This window comes from Saccostrea cucullata, unplaced genomic scaffold (assembly GCF_032062105.1).
Source record: "Saccostrea cucullata isolate Sc308-1 unplaced genomic scaffold, CSIRO_AGI_Scuc_v1 ctg1502, whole genome shotgun sequence".
In the NCBI taxonomy this organism is placed as follows: Eukaryota; Metazoa; Mollusca; class Bivalvia; order Ostreida; family Ostreidae; genus Saccostrea; species Saccostrea cuccullata.
The window spans coordinates 43,502-57,550 of record NW_026939723.1 but is presented as its reverse complement, the minus strand read 5'-3'; positions in this window follow the sequence as shown (position 1 = coordinate 57,550).

The following is a 14,049-nucleotide window of genomic DNA, read 5'->3' as shown; positions in this document are numbered from 1 at the left end:
TTGGTTACTTCTAAATTTATTATTACATCACATTACGGCTAGCTTTTTAGCTCTTCTGAGCCAAAGGCTCAAAGAGCTAATGCTATGGCCATTTGTGCGGTGTGCGTCGTGCGGTGTGCGTTAACTTTTTAGAATATGGGCCATAACTTAAGAACCCCTTGGCCAATCAGTACCAAATTTGCCACAGGGTATCCTTGGCCCAAGGGCTACCATTTATACTAAAATAAGGGTTGGGACCCTAAAACAAGGGGAGATAATCAGGAAAACAAAACCAAAAGTACTAGTTGCTAAAAAATCTTCTCCAGAACCGCCAGGCAGATTTTCACCAAACTTACATACAAGGATCAGGATATGTTGAAGATTAAAAATTGTTCAAGGCATGACCCTGGGGCAAAGGGCGTGGCCTCAAGGTCACTTTGAAGTTGACCTAAATTTACAATTAATAAAAATGTTTATATTTTGCTTACTATACGGGCTAGGATCATCAAATCTTGTAAGTTGATGCATCTTAGGACTTCACATCATGTTAACTCAAAAGTAGGTCACGGTGACCTACTTTTTAAATTTTGCGGGCATTTGTTTTCAAATTGATTTGAACGCATATTTTGGACACTTTAAGGCCTATGATCATGAAACTTAGTCAGTTGATGCATCTTGGGTCCTTGAACAAAGTCAACCTAAAAGTAGGTCACCGTGACCTACTTTTTGAACTTTATGACTTAACCTTTTTAAAACATTAAATCTCATTATTTCAGGCACTGAAAGGTTTAGAATCATTAAATCTTGTAAGTTGCTGCATCTTGGGACCTTAAAACATATTTAAGAAAAAGTAGGTCACTGTGACCTACTTTTAGAATTTTGCAGGCATATGTTTTCAAATTGTTTAAAAGGCATCTTTTGATTACCTTCAGACCTACAATCATCAAACTTGGTCAGGAGATGCATCTTGGGACTCTGAAAAATGTCGACCAAAAAGTAGGTCACGGTGACCTACTTTCGACATTTTATGGCTATATTTAAGATCTTAGGTATTTATTGGCTTAGAATCATCAAACTTTGTGAGTTGATGCATCTTGGGTTTTCGGAGAGTGACGACCAAAAATTAGGTCACGGTGACCTAATTTTAACATTTTATGGCTATATTTAAGTATCTCTGGTACTTATAGGCTTAGAATCATCAAACTTTGAGAGTTGATGCATCTTGGGTTTTTGGAGAGTGACGACCAAAAATTAGGTCACAGTGACCTACTTTTGACATTTTATGTCTATATTTAAGTATCTTTGGTATTTATTGGCTTAGAATCATCAAACTGTGTGAGTTGATGCATCTTGGGTTTTCGGAGAGTGACAACCATAAATTAGGTCACGGTGACCTACTTTTGAAATTTTATGGCTATATTTAAGTATCTCTGGTACTTATTGGCTTAGAATCATCAAACTTTGTCAGTTGATGCATCTCGGGTTTTTGGAGAGTGATGACCAAAAATTAGGTCACAGTGACCTACTTTCGACATTTTATGTCTATATTTAAGTATCTTAGGTATTTATCGGTTTAGAATCATCAAACTTAGTCAGCAGATGCATCTTTGGACTCTGAAAATGTAGACTAAAATGTAGGTCATGGTGACCTGCTTTCAACATTTGATGGCTATATTTAAGTATCTCTGGTACTTATTGGCTTAGAATCATCAAACTTTGTCATTTGATGCATCTTGGGTTTTCTGAGAATGTCGACCAAAAAGTAGGTTACAGTGACCTACTTTCAACTTTTTATGGCTATATTTAAGTATCTTAGGTATTAATGGCTTGGAATAATCAAACTGTGTAAGTTGATGCATTTGGGGTTTTCCAAGAATGTAGACCAAGAAGTAGTCCTTATTGGCTAAGAATCATCAAACTTTGTCAGGTGGTGCAACTTTGGTCTCAGGATACCTAGGGTTAGAGGCTTCAAATACAAGTGATAGGTTGTACAATTTATCAGAAGAGCGTTTCAAGGCCCTTGGGCCTCTTGTACTTTTATTCTATTGTTAAGAACAGTATTTAAACCCTAGCACGGCCGTGCTCTGGGCTTCTACTGAGCCAAGCCTTGCATCAAGGTAAATATCAGAGTTGCCTCAACCTACTTTCGTAACTAAATTTTGATTATTAATTCTTTATTTTTCTCACTTAGTTCTTTATTTGTTTTCATTTAGTTATTTTTCTCGAAAGCCACATTCATTCCCCGGGACTATTTATTAATTTGTTTGGAATTTTCATATACAATTGTTAAACGTTATTAAAGATTTAAAACTTTATTATCTATTTATTATTTAATTACAAGTCTCACTAATGGCGGACTCAAACTTACCTGGAATTTAGAGAAATCAAAAAAGGTTGAAATATTATTGAAAGAAACATCTCTTTAAAAAACACACAACGCGAAGTACAAAACTTTTACAATAGTAGTGGCCGAATGCCCAACTACTACATATGTAATGAATTGAAGTTATGATTTTTTTTCATGATATATACAGTAGATAGTGCATTTGATTTTTAATGTTTCATTTTAAAAAGCTAAATCAGGAAAAGAGGGGGTCATAACGATGAGACACATCTCGGTGTCAGTAAAGAACATGTATTACCGAACAAATTGCGCTGATAAAACCCAGGTCGACCTTGCAGATTTGCAACAGTAAAATGGGTCACTATTTTCTTACATAACAAATTCGGTCAAATGCACGAAGAAGCTCTATGAACCCTACGAAATTTCTCAAAAAGCAACAAATTAAAATGGTCAACTGGAAAGACCAGATGTATTTACAAGTGGTTTTGTTTTTATGTCAAGTTTTCCTCAAAGTTCGTTCATAACTGTAGCGGACTTAATTTAGAAATTGTTCACCACCAATCATTTCGTAATTTTCAGAAAACAATCTCTATATTATCCAAGAAAAAATTAAAACAATAAGGATAATTTTTCTGTCAGTTCTTTACTTCAGAATTTATAACAATTTTTTTTTCTTCTTCATCTGCCAGGTCCTAAAAAAATAAAATAAAAAAGAACCTCGAAAAGTTGTTATGAAATGTGATTAATGTGAATAGCTTCAAATGACAATAAATATCGATAATCACTGCTCACATTTTTTCTCCAACAATTTAAACTTGCATGTATCCACTAAACGTAAACACGTATTTTTAAAATAATAATTAAAAAATATTTTTCCAAAGAAAATCAAGTACACAGATTGTAATTTTCAAAACATGTCAGCTGTATTTGCTTTTAGGAGGAGTTATCTTGAATCCTGACTCATCATAAATTAAATAATTAAACAGGTCCAGCACACTACCCCGATAAAGGTATATAGCTTGATAAAGCTATCTAGCTTTATCAAGGTATTTAAAATATCTTAATCAAGGTATTTTATGTAATGAAAATTCAAAAAAAAAATTTAAAAATTTAAAACTGAAAGTCGATTTCTGAGTTGTTGTCAGTAAATTCATCCATGCATGTAAAGTATTCAAACACAAACAAATCAGTATAAAAATGTTTCGTGTGAGGTGACGTTATTTTTGTCCCCCGCTTTCGCGAAAGCGAGGGCACATTAAATCTCATTCGTCAGTCTGTCAGTCTGTCCGTCACAAAAACTTTAACCTTGCCCATAACTTCTGATTTAGTGGAGCTTTGACTTTCATATTTCACTTGTGTATTCCTTGTGACAAGACCTTTCTTTGGGTACCACCAAATTTGACCTTTTGACCTTGACTTTGGAGTTTGACCCACTTTTACACAAAAATTCCAAACTTTTACTTTGGCCATATCTTTTGAATAGTAGGTTCTAGGACTTTCATATTTTAAATATGTATTGTTTGTGGCAAGACCTTTCATTGGATAACAACAACCTTGACCTTTTGACCTTGACCTTGGAGATTTACGTACTTATGAAAAAACTTTAACCTTGACCATAACTTTTGAACAGTGAGGACTAAGGCTTTCGTACTTCACATATGTAATCCTTGTGAGAAGACCTTTCATTGGATACCAATAACTTTTACCTTTTGACCTTGACCTTGGAAGTTTAACTACTTTTTAAAAACTTTAACCTTGGTCACAACTTTTAAACAGTAGATACTAGGACTTTCATATTTCACATATGTATTGTTTGTGGCAAGACATTTCATTGGATACCAACAACCTTAACCTTTCGACCTTGACCTTGGAGATTTACGTACTTATGAAAAAACTTTAACCTTGACCATAACTTTTGAACAGTAAGGGCTAGGGCTTTCAAACTTCACATATATAATCCTTGTGAGAAAACCTTTCATTGGATATAAACAACTTTGACCATTTGACTTTGCCCATAACTTTTTAACGGTCAGGATTAGGGATTCATCCTTTAAAAAAATCAACTTCAATGTTACTTTCTAAATAAATGACGACCGGTCACGGTAGCCTAGTGGTAGAGCGTTCGCTTTGTGATCGGGAGGCCCGGGTTCGATTCTCGATCGCGGCGCCTCGTCATACCTAAGACGTAAAAAAAGGTAGTGACTGTTCCTTCGCCAAGCGCTCGGCACTAGAAGTGAAAGTCACGGGTCTTTCGGATATGACCTTAAAAACGTAGGTCCCGTGTCACGGTAGGCGTTGGCACGATAAAGAACCCTCACTGCTCAATGGTCCTGAGTGCCGAGTATAGGTCTAAATTTGAAGCCCTTCACCGGCATTGGTGACGTCTCCATATGAGTGAAAAATTCTCAAGAGGGACGTTAAACAATATACAATCAATCAATCAATCTAAATAAATGACATATGATAGGATGTTCATATTACACACAATTTGTCATAAAAAATAACATCTCACCCACAAAGACACCGAAAAAATTCTTTGAATTTGCTTGTATGCTTTCTTTTTGATACCAGTGTTTTTCATGCACGAGTAGGCACACTGACAAAAACTCAGAACTAGATTTTCAGTATTTTTTTTTTTAAATTAAGAAATGAAAAATAATGTAATAAGTTCTAAAGCAAAAAAAGCATTGTATTACAGACAAATTAACTGTTCTTCAAACCAATCAATTTTTTTTTATTTATTTTAATTTGATAATTTAATGTCGTGTTTAAAAAAAAATAGAAGTTTTAGCATATTTGAAAGATTTTTCTGATAACATTGTTACCCCTATATGATTTATCGCCCCTATATGTGACCGAGCTATTCGAAAAAAATAAAGATCATTTTGAAGAAAATTTAATATTTTCAAATATCAACTATCATTTATTTAAAAAATGTTTGTAATAATTGTTTTTTAACACTGACTTTAGGACAATTTTTTTCAATTTGCATGTTTTTCTCAGAGACAGACTGTTAAAAAATGATAAATTATAAAGACACAAAAAAGTGCTCACATTTATTTCTGCATGCACATATAACTGCGCTGCACTGTGCCATTGCCTCTTCGAGGACCGTTATTCTCTCCTCCAAGTCGGTTAATTTTTTTGATAATAAACTCTTCCACTCGATCGTTAAAAGAAATGATAAACTATAAAGACACAAAAACGTATACTTACATTTTTTGCACATACATTTGGAGCGCGGTATAACTGCGCTGATCTCCTTAGACCTTTCTAATTAAAGGACGCGCTCCTCCAATGAGGACAATCTTCTGGACGTAAAACTCTCCCACTCGATGGTGGGCTGAAACAAGAAAAGAGGCTCATAATATAATACACACACCCTCACCCCCCCCCCCCCCCACACACACACCAAAGATACATCACCTTCTGAATAATCTCGTTAAACTGTAAGAAATATATGATAATTTAATCATTCTACATTTTTAAGGAATAAGTTACTTACAGAGTCTAGGTCGGACTCCGACCTACTTCTGGACAAAGAGAAAAGGCGTCGCCGGGGTGTGTTCCATAAAAAAATATCAATAAATATCAATCTTTGTGTATTATTATCTTTAATGGAAACAATGCACATTTAAATATTAAAAAATGTCATTGAAGAAGTTAAGTATCAGAAAAAAAGATGCATTTCATTCCATCGTAAAAGTTATGAATTTCAAATTAACTACTTACAATTATTACCCTTGGTGTAGAGGAATCCATGGGTTCGAATAAATAAGAATCATTTGCCTTCTGTAAATCAAATACATTCGGTCTTTAAAAAAACAACAAAAAATAAAAGGTAAAAGCACTTTTATTGTTGACTTGTGAACAGAATTAAAAAAAACAAAGTTTAATTTCAAAAACTGTTCTTTTTCATTGATTAAAGTTAAAAGTAACACGGATCTTCTTTGCGCTACACTCCGTCTGGCCACAGGAATTCCCATTTCTCCGCGGTCGTAACTTTCACCAATGGATTGGTAATAAGCACCTCTCATGTCATCGAAGGAAATACAATCGGCCATAGTAACCATCATGATATTCCGAAAAAAACTCGAGACCCTTTCCGTACAATACATCTTCGATATCCTGTGCTCGCAAACAGAATGTTGCCATTTTAGCTCTTCTGAGCCAAAGGCTCATAGAGCTAATGCTATGGCCATTTGTGCGGTGTGCGTTAAATTTTTAGAAATGGGCCATAACTCAAGAACCCCTTGGCCAATCAGTGTCAAATTTGTCACAGGGTATCCTTGGCCCAAGGCTACCATTTATACTAAAATAAGGGTTGGGACCATAAAATAAGGGGAGATAATCAGGAAAACAAAACCAAAAGTACTGGTTGCTTAAAAATCTTCTTTTCCTGAACCACCAGGCAGATTTTCACCAAACTTACATACAAGGATCAGGATATGTTTAAGATTGAAAATTGTTCAAGGCATGACCCTGGGGCAAAGGGCGTGGTCTCAAGGTCACTTCACAGTTTACCAAAATATGCACTTATTAAAAACGTTGATATTTTGCTTACTATATAGAGTAGGATCATCAAATCTTGTAAGTTGATGCATCTCAGAACTTTGACATCATGTTAATACAAAAGTAGGTCACGGTGATTTACTTTTTAAATTTTACGGGCTTTTGTTTTCAAAATGATTTGGATGCATATTTTGGACACTTTAAGGCCTATGATCATAAAACTTTGTCAGTTGGTGTATCTTGGGTCCACAAACAACATCAACTTAAAAGAAGGTCATCGTAACCATTTTTTATGGCTAATCTTTTCTAAATTCACCAAATTTTGTAAGTTGATGCATCTTGAGGCCTGAAAACGTATTAATAAAAAAGTAGGTCACTGTGACCTACTTTTTGAACTTTGCATGCATTTGTTTTCAAATTGTTTAAAAGGCATATTTTGAATACTTTTAGACCTATGATCATCAAATTTTGTCAGTTGATGCATCTTTGGTTTTCAGAAAATGTCGACCTAAAAGTTGGTCATAGCGACCTACTTTCGACTTTTTATGGCTAGATTTAAGTATCTCGTGTATTAATTGGCTTAGAATCATTAAAATTTGTCAGTTGATGCATCATGGGTTTACGGAAATAAGCGACCTAGAAGTAGGTCACGGTGACCTACTTTTGACATTTTATGGCTATATTTTAGTATCTCAGGTAGTTGTTGGCTTAGAATCATCAAACTTTGTCATTCGAGACATCTTGGGTTTTCGGAGCAGGTCGACCAAAAAGTAGGTCACGGTGACCTATTTTTGACATTTTATGGCTAGTTTTATGTATTTCAGCTACTAATTGATTTAGAATCATCAAATTTTGTCATTTGATGCATCTTATGTTGTTGGAGCTTGTTGACCAAAAAGTAGGTCATGGTGACCCCAGACCTGCCTACCCTTCCGCTTTTGGCGTAATCCTTCCGCTTTTTACAACAAAATTACGCTATTACGCCACTTGCATGAATTTTACGCTTTTGATATTTTGGTTTAAAATCCATTATGACCGTCTAAATTTAACGTCAAATGTACGACCTGCTAAAATCAAATAAGAAGTTCAAGTAAAGGCAGTTAATAGAGGACCAGTTCGAAAACATACGTAATACATGTTTACCTAGTAGTTATATGTAAACTGGTATGGTGAAGATTCGGAAGAGCTATAGAAGGCACTACTTACGTTAACTATTGAATGATATTGCAATAAGTACAGCCATTTCTATGCTCAATTTAGTTTATTTTAACATTGCTTAAAACAAGATAAAAATAAGTGAGTGTTTTAAATATAAAATACAGTGTTCTTATGTACGATGCATGTAAACATGCAAACGCAAGCCTTCAATTAATTGATTTGATACAAATTGACCAAATACTTCAATAAGGGTATGCGGTTGATTTGTGTTTAATATAGAAAACTATTATATTACAACACTTTTTTTGCCAATAGATGATTCGAAAAAGAAAAGTTTATGCCAACTGTTTTTAGTAATGTACAATATCATTTGTTTTTGAAAATATAGTATTGTAGTAAAACATGATTGATTACGCTTTTACCTCTGAAATTACACCAACAATTTACCGAAATTACACCCTTCCAATGAAAAGTGTAGGCAGGTCTGTGACCAACTTTCGAATATCTCAGGTACTGATTGGCTTAGAATCATCAAACTTTGTCATTAGATGCATTTTGGGTATTCGGAGAATGTCGACCAAAAAGTAGGTCACATTGACCTACTTTTGTCATTTTATGGCTATATTTAAGATTTTCGGGTACTTATTGGTTTAAAATCATCAAACGTTGTTATTTGATGCATCTTGGGTTCTCGGAGAATGATGATCAAAATATAGGTTACGGTGACCTACTTGTGACATTTATGTCTATATTTATATAAATATTCAAGGGTACTTATTGGCTTAGAATTGTCAAACTTTGTCAGTTGATGCACCTTGGTTTTCCGGAGAATGTTGGCCAATACGTAGGTCACTGTGACCCACTTTTGAATATCTCAAGTACTTATTGGCGTAGAATCATCATCAATCTTTATCAATTAATGCATCTTGTGTCCTAAGAAAATTTCAATCAAAAAGTAGGTCACTTTGACTTACTTATAGTAGTTTATAGTTACATTTAAATATCTTCAGCCCTAACTGGCTAAGAATCATCACTTTGTTAGTTGATGCATCTTGGCTCTTCGGATAGATTGTATAAAATTGAGAAAGAATATTCTTGAATGTATTAATAAATTGCTTGAAAAACAACCATTATACTCTGCAGTTCTGTGTCCATTTGCGAGTCGTCAATGAGGAGAAATTCTTTCAGAGTATCATGCTCCCTGACCACAAACGTGAGTCCTAGCAAATATTTGAACACGCCACTAGTTTATACATAGGTGGATTCTTATATATTCAAAATATACCCATCCAATAACAAAATATATTCTCTTATACACTACAAAGACCCCTAAGCTTCTCCAACCACCGAGGTCTTAAGGTAATCTGATCCTTGGTAACGAAGTATTAATCTTTAATTTAATTCAAAAAGTCTCAAAATGAAGCTAGAAAATTTTATCTTTTCAAGCAACAATTTTCATTTTATACCTGTCAACCTTCTTCAAGGCTATTTAAATAGTATGTAGAAATTGTGACCCCCTAAAGTATATGTATGTGAAAATTACCTATTTAAAGAAACTGAGATTCTTTGTAATTTAACCATGGAAACCAATGTTTATATTATCATGATACATGTTTAATATTAGAATTGATTAATGGTGTTTTAAATGAAAGGAAAATCTTTATACACTATGTATTGTAAAATGGACGAAGTAACAGTTACTTTTATGTATTTTTATGAATGCATTTTCTTCAAAAACCTGGATACCTTTGGTTTTTATTTCTAAGATGTGTTTGTTGATCAAAGGGAATTGAAAAAAATCTGATATGTATAACCAGAGGATCGGAGTATTTGAATAACCTGACTACCATGATTTATACAATGTATTTATCTTCACCAAATTTTCTTCTGGTGTTCATCTTCAGAAACGCCCGTCTTCCACGAGTGTTGAACTCATACCGATATTAATACGTCACTCTACTAACAAATGATGATCTCGATAAGTTTGGGAAAAGTCATTCAGCAAGTATTCAAGGTGAGGAAATATTAAGAGAGCCATTTAATTCCATCGTCATGGATATGGAGGAAAACCTAGTAGTAAAAGAACCGCATATTATGCAGCATTCATACTTATAAAGAACTGCAATAATATCAATTGTTCTCCCGCCTACCTCCAAGTTAGTTTTCAAAAGTTAACAAATTTGATTGATTTGTAATATTTATACTGGTATATTAGTACGGATTTTAATAAAAAAAAAAAACCCACACATAGCTTAGTGGAAAAGAAAAAAACAAAGAAAGATATTTGTAAAATCCTGAGAAAACAAGAGGCACGCGGGTCTTATAGGTCACCTGAGTAACATGTAACAACTTTCCAACAACTGAATTTGGTTTGACTATTTTTACACCAAAAGCCTTGAAATTCACAATTTCGAAAGAGGCACTACTGTTTATCATAACTATACACTTAGCATGCTTATTTTTTGGTTACTTAATAAACAATGTCAAATCAGAGTAACAGAGAGAAAATTCATTTCCACTTTATAACCACCAGTTGTGCACACCAACCCAGAGGAACCAATGATCCTGGGGCCACATATTCCAAAATTTTGGAATTTTGTAAATTTCATTTCATCAGAAATGGGAAATTAATATCAAAGAGCAGATTTCAAAGTATTTCTTTATTTTCAGACTATATAACAACAACCCCCCCTACCCCCTCTAACGCAGGGGCCCTGAAACCGTTTTGGAAGAGACACCTTTCTTCATCATAAATATATACTTAGATCATTGACATTACACCAAGGAGCAAAGGAAAATATTTCCAAAGAATTCAAGCATTTTCACAATATAATCACTATAGAGTCCCACCCTATCACCAGAAGCTGAAAATGTTCAAATGTTAACACACGTCGGACGACGGCGGACAATAACGGATTGCAATAGGTCACCTCAGTTTACTCAAGGGGGGGGGGGGGGGTGTTGACAGACAATATGTGACAGAAATTAAATCCACCAGAGTTACTTTGCTCACAAACCAAACTCTTCTATCTAGGCATAAGGGATAGATATGGAATTCCCAGGAACTACATCAAATAGTGGCTGTCATTGTTAAAAAAAACTACAGATACAGTCTAAGTAAGTGTGTTGTTGCTTTTCTTTTTAAAGTGTAAAATATATGACATGAAACGACACGAGAAAGGCATTCTCAGGTAGTGTTGTTTTTGTCTCTATTTAATTTTTCGTTTGAAACAGATTGAATGTTCGAATTTCCTCTGATGAGAAAGTGTTAAACAGTAAAAGGCAAACTAGTGTAACTGATATTGTTTTGTTAATTTCAACATGAATTATTCTATCTCATATTTTATGCTTAAAAATTTGGTCTTGAATAAAAAAAGACACTTTACCAATATAAACACCTCCTAGCCTGCCTTGTTAGCTCTACTGGTCAGAGACCAGAAAAGCTTATGCGATAGTAATGCGTCCTGCGTCTGTCTGTCTGTCCTTCTGTCTGTCTGTAAACAATTTTTTAAAATGCTACTCCTCCTACAGTTTTGGTCTAATTTTGATATAACTTGGCACACAAGTAGACTACACTAAGATACATAATTCTGTGTATCGGTTTTTGATTTCAATGAACGGTGTTGCCATGGTTACTAAAAATAGAAATTTCTGTGAAATTCTTTCAAAATGCTACTTCTCCTACAGTTTTAGTCTGATTTCAATATAACTTGGCACACAAGTAGACTACACTAAGATACATAATTCTATGTATCGGTTTTTGATTTCAATGAACGGTGTTGCCATGGTTACTAAAAATAGAAATATCTGTGAAATTCTTTCAAAATGCTACTCCTCCTACAGTTTTGGTCTAATTTCAGTAATTGGCACACAAGTAGACTACACTAAGATACATAATTCTGTGTATCGGTTTTTGATTTCGATGAACGGTGTTGCCGTGGTTACTAAAAATAGAAATATCTGTAAAATTGTTTCAAAATGCTACTCCTCCTACAGTTTTGGTCTGATTTCAATATAACTTGGCACACAAGTAGAATACACTATGATACATAATTCTGTGTATTGAATTTTAATTTTGATGAACGGTGTTGTCGTGGTTACTAAAATAGAAATGTCTGTAAAATTGTTTCAAAATGCTGCTCCTCCTACAGTTTTGGTCTGATTTCAGTATAACTTGGCACACAAGTAGACTTCACTAAGAACATAAAGAGACTTTCTCAGCGATCATTATTCTATTTAGTTTCAAATCCCAGCTGCTTAAGTACTTTTCTCTTCCTTTGCTATAAGTTCTAACCAGTAGAGCTTCAGTCTCGATAGAGACTTCTGTTTTTTTTTTCCAGTCTGTATAGGGCGTGCCCTCTTTTCCTGCCATAACCAGAAACATGCAGGTACCCCATTTACGCACATTTTTTTGCCGATCTTTTACTATGACATTCAAAGCCGATATAACACCTGCAAGGGGATTAAGGTCAGCAACAAGGAAAGGCATCAGTGAAAGTTCACGGAGGTGACCGAGCAATTATAACTTTTTTGTTCCACTATACATATCCACTTGTTGTTACAAAATCCTTGCTCAATCCAATTAAAAGTCAGTAAACAATGCATGAATTAATCTATTTACATATCTACACTAAGGAGGCCCAGTACAAACGAAAGGTGTTACATATACGCTAGCATATATACTGTCTAAATCCTAGTAAAAAACTCCTTACTTTTAAAAATGTCACACTTATTATATACTGAAAAGCAAAAGAAACGCAACAAGCAGTAATCTACAAATGTTTGAATTTTTTATCTTAAGATTTTCAAAAAAGAAAAACAGTAAGGCTAAACTCACTTTTCAGAAGATCAGAGATTTGATAACATGTTAAATCTTTATATTTTAACTTTACTAAGTAACATATGACTAACAGTAACACCCCCTCCCAGCCATTCAATTTCAACGTGCAAGACTGCCCTTAACACAATTGTACCTTAATTTCTACTATACAATATGTTGATCAATATCAAGATCTGAGCGAAGGAATTATTCTTGTCATTCTTAAATACCTGTTTTTAGATGTGTATGTCGAATTTTCTCTAACTTAGCGCATTGTAGTAACCCTAGGAATCCGGTCCAAGGACTATCAATTATGCATATGATACGTAAGAGCCCGTTGATGCGTAGTGTAGTGTATGTTTGCATCATCAACTCTCCATCACCTCCACTTTGAAATTTTCCAGTTAGAGCAATGGAAATATTTACTTAAGCCATTTTCAAGAAGCAATAGCATCGTTACGGTAAACGAAAGGAGATTTCATTTTATGAAATATTGCTGCATTACTTAAGATGAGCAGTACAAACCCTTCAAACTCCATAATATTGCCAAATGATTGGTTCAACATGTAATTTTTTTTATTTCTATCAAGCAGACTCAAACTTGACTTCTGGTTATGATATGTAAATCGTTCAACCGTAAAATTACCGATTTTACCAAACTGAAGATATCCAAAATTTTAAGATACAAAATTATTTACTTTACATTATTATTTCCTCCTAGAGTAGGGTGTTGCGTGTCTTTTGCGTTTCAGTATATATGAATCCTACCTCCAATAGATGACTATCTTAAACCTATTAATTAATATCTAACTCAGACTCTTCATACTGTGGAATCATTTTAATTCGTGGGGTTAATGTTCATGGGTAAGCAAAATTTTTTGGTTCGTGAGGACGTAATTTTTTGGGTATATCATATATACAGAAGATTTAACAAATAAGTATGTTTACAAAATAAATGTTGGTGGGGTAACCCATGAAATCCACGAACTTTGATCCGCCACATTCATGATTCCACCGTACATCTTTATCAAATTATCATCAAACTACTCTTACGTGAACCTAACTCAACACACGGCTCCCATTTCTACGAATGTAGCTCCCATTGCTTCACTCATTAAAAGTTCCTTATTCTTGACCATACTAGACATTACTCTACTCTTAAATACCCTAAACACAACTGGAATGATCTAGGCAATGCATCCGTTTGTAACTCTTGAGAACTTGTAATCATAAATCA